Here is a 5,607-nt window from a genome sequence, read left to right as displayed (position 1 = left end):
TGCGGCGAGCGGCGGGCGAGCGGGGCGGGCGCGCCTCGGCACCGCGCCGGGGGGCAGCCGGCACCGCCGACCCACACTGCGTGGGGCCCGAGAGACCGGAGCTCAGAACGAACAGACTCTCCCCTGAGCTTTACCAGAACATGTATTTCATCCTTTATAGCACCACAAAATGTATTTCGTGCTTTATAGCTTCCCTGGTGTACTAGGGATGCGAGCCCCTAACCTTTCCTGTGTGGGGGTTCTTTTTTTTTCTCTCTGTGCTTTTGTGTAAGCTGTTTTGAAATAGGTTCACTAGTGTGGTGTTTTGATAGGGAGTTAATTAAGTGATGCAATCCCACATCCTGCAAACGAAATCGTCAGGAGCCTCTTGGGAGGCTCCTCCGCAACTGGGTTCATCCTGCAGGCAGAGTCTTTATCGAGGGCAGCAGGAACGGGCGCCTTGGACTCACGGCAAAGCTCTGGAGCACAACCCGGGCCCTGCTCTCCTCCTCGCGGCTGCCTGGAGGCGGCAGGGGCTCGTCCACACACAGGGGCTCATCCAAACACGGGCTCGTCCACAGGCACCTCCTGTGCGCTGGAAGTCAAGAGAGCAGAAGACTCCGCTCTCTAACTGGCTGTTACCCCATGATCTGCTCAGATTTGAACAAAGGCCCCTGCCCGCTCCTACCGTGATCGATCCTATCAGAAATACTAGGTTAATCAACGGGAGCACCTGAGTTCCTGTTGAGAGGAGGAATGTCCCTGTCCTCCTCCAGGCTACTCAAATAGGAAGAATGAGGAAGATGGAAGATTTCCAAGAAGAGGCAGTAAAGACAGCACAAGCACTAGGCACAAAGCAGCCCCCACCTCTCATTTTCCAGGGTTTCTGGTTACTTTCCTGTATGTTTAGGGCAGAGGCTGGTATCCCTTCCCCAGCCCCTAACCCTTCTCTTGCATGCCTCATAGTCACAAAACTTGTGCACAGAAAAGTTTAATTCATTTTTATTTTCCACTGTAACAGTTTCCAAATGATACATCATGCAGTCTGCCAGTGTATCCATCCATCTCCGATGGAGGTTTGGAATGAAGATAAAAGACTTATCTCCCAGGGATGGGGGAAGAAGGGTTCAGATCTGCTAGTAAGTTTAATACATTTCAGCATCATTTGATGCAATGGCAAAAAAATTTCCCCTTGTTATCGCCAAAACGTGTCCACGATTTATTTTTTCCCCTAAAATGAACACTACTGTAAAGATACATAGAGCCCAGAGAATACACATCTGCAGTACACGTTACACACTTTACAAACTAGACATGTACAATTCTACAGAATGCTTCAAGCCCCGGATTTCTCCCACAAGGAAAGTGGTTCAAACTGACAAGACGGTGAGGGCAAGACACAAGCGGTGGAGTGGTGTTCGTCCTCTACAGCAGTCCAGTGCACTCAATTCACTTGCGTTAAAGGTGAACATCAAAACAAGGGGAGATAAGGATTATCCTATTATTTTTTTTTCCATTCCCTTTAACTTCCAATTGATACCTACTACATTTTCACAAGGTTTTCTCCTCTATACCTCAGTCTCCTCCAATAATGGCAATTTGTTTAGGCCTGTTTATTTGGGACCTGCACAACCACATGGTTTAACTTCCCATTTTACTAAATAATATAAAGCTAAAAGTAAACACCTAACCATTTATTTCCAAGCCTTACTTATCCTTTCATTTTATTTTTTTAGGGACAAATGTGAATCTTAATTCATTCAGCGTTATAAAATGAAGCTTAACAATTACTTAAAGGCTTTGTAGGAGAAATTACTTTAGTAAAGGTTATGATAGATTTTTAAAATATATTCTGGATAATCCACTCTCACCCTTGTTAAGTACAAACTTAAAAGAACGTCAGCCAACATCTTTCCAGGTTTAAATAAATAAAAAAAACTGCCTTAAGGAAAGTCAGTGAAATATGAATTCAAGGACAAACACAATGTATTTGAACTAATTCAATGAAAGAAGTTCAAGTGATCAGGAAATATTTGTTAACTATTAACAAAAAGAATAATATACATTTTAGTTTCTTCTTAAGTAAGATTCATGAATAATGTTTCCAACAAAATTTGCCCAAAGCATGTAATTTATTTTACACTACATAAATCACAATTTTAAAATTAAGTCTAGAATAAATATAAGACAACATTCAGAGAGAGAAGAAAGAAAAATCAAGATAGCATCAAGTAGTGGAAAATAGCGAGACAGGTTGACCTCTGCAGAGCAGATGTGTGGCTTACATTTCCACATATAATATGTAGAAGACTTAAAAATGGTAGAAAAGTTGAATATACATTATGCAATATGAACTTGCCTAGTTAAAATAGGCTTATTTTAAAAAAAGTGCTTTGACAGTTAATTATTTCCAATCTAGTAAACATCTTCTGTGTTTCTTTGAAAAATTCAGCGTTTTAGATCTTTTCCACAGATCAGGCCTAGGCAGTTCTCCCACACCCCTGGTCTCAAAGTTACCTTGGAGAAACTTAGATTGTTTTGGCTACATGAACTGACTGGCTGATCAGCACGAGCACAACTAAGAAATGTCTAAGAAATGTCTAAGGTAACTTCTTCCCGGAGCCCAGCTGAACTGTCAGATACTAATGATGGTGACATGGGGAACTCAATTTTTTTTTAAGATAATGCTGCATTTAAAATGCAATTCTATAATATACTCTGAATTCAGCTAACAGAAGTTCATAGCCTTGTATTTTCATTTTACAAGAAAACAATATAAATCTTTGACAGCAGCAGTTTGGTGTTCCTTAAGAGAACGGCTTTGGAACCAGAACAAGAGGATAATGATTTAGTTCATAATAGACTTCAGCCATGAAGAGCTGCTAAGACAGTACAGAGTAGTTCTGAATTAGCAATTTGTTTAAAGATTGCATATGGCAAGTTCACAGTTCATTTTTCTGGCAGTGCACATGCACATAAAGAAAAATATAAAACTTCAAAAGATACAAAATAAATACATGCAAATTTGCAACTTTGTTAAATATTTCTAGCAAAATGCTCCTCGAAGTAGTGCAACAATAAAAGCAAATGTTAAATTAATTCTAATAACCTGACAACTGAGAGCTCTTAAATAATTTCAGTAAAAAAAAAATCTAAAGTCAATTCACAATCTATCAAAAAATTTCAATCAAAACATTAGATACTTTTATGTCTAGTTAGGTTTAGACCTAAGGAGAAGAATCTCCAGTTAAACAGGAGCCAGGAGGTGCCAGAGGCGGCTGGAGGGCTATGGGGGCTGTCACCTTGCTGAAACGCGCGCTCGTCTGGGACAGCGGCTGCCGGGAGGGCGGCTCGGGATGCGGGCGGCTCGGGACGCGGGGGGTTCATCACTCACCCGGCGTGCACACCTATACTAACCTTAATACAACTTGTGTATCGTAGCCTTATGACAGGCAAGCAATAAATACATTCTTTCCCCTTGCAATATGCTCCTCGTTTGTTAACACGTGTACTTCTAAGCCTGCTCTGCAAAGGACAGTGCTGGGTGTCTAACTCTCCCCTCCTTTTGGACCCTCCACACATATTCTTTTCAAGGTAGGGTCTCCTGCTGTTCAATCGTGCACCTGAATTCCAGGGCGAGCAGATCCAGGCTTGCCCAAGGCATGCGGGAATGGGAGGGGGGGCGGTATTTGCCAGCTTTCCAGGGGCAAGACTTCTGCAGCATTCCGAAAGCTTCCAAAATGTCATCGAGGGCAATGCCTACAAACACGTGGCCAGCCGTCACATTCCAGGAAAACTCACCATCCAAGGGAGAACCACACGCAGCTCAGATCTCAGTTGTAAGACAGGTCACACACATATATTCATGTAACTACCAAACTTCAAAACCTAGATCTATACTAACAGATTTCTCTGCATCCCATTTGATCTTTACCAGGTACTGCAATAGAGGTTATTTTATACAGTTCAAAGATTTTACCAGGATATTACAAATGGTTCTTTGGGGAAATTTACTTCCGAAAATGTAAGCAGTAAAATCAAACCATATAGCAGCACATTTTCATCCCCTAAAAATATAAAATAATATGTATATTATACAGTAAATCAGTCATGAGAGAGCACAATCACCTGCCTTTGATGGCACTTGGTCATTGAATAATTAATTCGTTGATGCCACAAGTCGGGATTTACAGATGCAACAGACTTCAAAAAGCATCAATTTGAGTGTAGAAGCCCCAACCCAACCAGCGCCAAGAGGCGAATGCAGTCAGTGAAATATTCTGAGTGGCAGACCTCCTATCATTACTTAGATGCTTATGGTAAATATATTGTACAAGGAGTCGTCGAAGAGCTGAGCTAAGCACTTCTGTGCACCTGGGGATCCTACGAAGCTCGGAGTACCTGGGACCGGAGCGTTGCTGACGGCTGTAGGAAGCGCACGATGAACAGAACGGGGATCAGGTAGAGGAGGAAAAAAGAAACTAGTGACTTAATGACAGTTCTTAACATGCTAAGTGGAACTGACCTGTCAAAAGAAAGTAAGAAAGGTAATAATAATAATTAGTGCATGTTTTAGATGACGAAGCAGAAATGCAACATCACAAATAAATGCCTGTGCTTCACAGACTTCATATGCAGCAACTAAATAGCTGCAATAACAGCAGTGAAACCAGATCCACGTGTAGCAAATTTTTAATGTTTACATGACCCTGACATGAAATCAGGGGCTCTGCTGCCAAGTTGCAGAGGAAAATTGTGTCAGATTTATCTTCAAGGTTACCAGCCCACAACCTGGCAGTCACAATGAAACAATTCCTTCTTTACTAGCCGTAAAACAGCATGAAGGCTTTAAAAATAACCTTACACATTGTGCCTCCCTACCTCCCCTCTATTATCGCTATATTCTTTTAACAATTCTTTTTCTCTTCATGAGAGAGATATGCTGATGACTAGATGCACATACATCTTCATAATAGGATTTGCAACATCAAACATCTTTAAATAACATTATATATGAAATATGGGAGGAACATAACTGCATTTGAGATTTTTGAGTGCATTTCAGACGTTCTATAAGATTGAAGGAATAATTACAATTAGGGAAAAAAACAAAAACAAAAAAAACCTCAAAGTAATCCTTCTGTCCCATGTTTCCTGACAGAAAGGTACCTTCTTCTGAGGCCGCATACTTATCTCTACATTCATATTATACAGACATCTTCCCCATTAAGATAATAATAATTTCTTCCAGAAGCAGAATTCAAGGTAGTTTACCAAATACAGAAATAATTCAAAGTTGATTATAAAATATTTGGGAAAAAAAACTTCTAAAAAATATTTTAACTACACATTTCTCATTAGTCATATGAAAAGTAACACCAAAAATATCCAGAGGTCCTTTCCAACTGTATGATACATGAGTAACTTTGAATTTGCCTAATGTATTTTTTTAAATTATCAATTTAATTGATACAAAAGCACCACTACAGAAAAAGCAAAGTTTTGCCCTATTAAACATTTTCTTCTTTTTTTTGTATGATTAACAAAGTTTTTTTTTTTTTTTTTTTTTTTTTTTTTTTTTTTTTTTTTTTTAATTCTCACCCTGAAACTTTACTGGGATTTGCAGTT

General features: G+C 40.0%; 1 protein-coding gene across 1 annotated transcript in view; it reads right to left on the bottom strand.

The window, feature by feature from the left end:
• Window positions 1–1,258: 1,258 nt before the first annotated feature.
• Window positions 1,259–5,607, bottom strand: part of KIF5C (kinesin family member 5C) — a 69,685-nt gene continuing 65,336 nt past the window's right edge. Inside the window, exon 26 of the mRNA XM_026052153.1 lies at window positions 1,259–4,504. The gene's annotated coding sequence lies outside the window, so the exon portion shown is untranslated. The remainder of the gene's footprint in view (window positions 4,505–5,607) is intronic.

This window comes from Nothoprocta perdicaria, unplaced genomic scaffold (genome assembly GCF_003342845.1).
Source record: "Nothoprocta perdicaria isolate Ctin4 unplaced genomic scaffold, notPer1 scaffold_84, whole genome shotgun sequence".
In the NCBI taxonomy this organism is placed as follows: Eukaryota; Metazoa; Chordata; class Aves; order Tinamiformes; family Tinamidae; genus Nothoprocta; species Nothoprocta perdicaria.
This window is presented reverse-complemented; position numbering and strand designations above follow the sequence as displayed.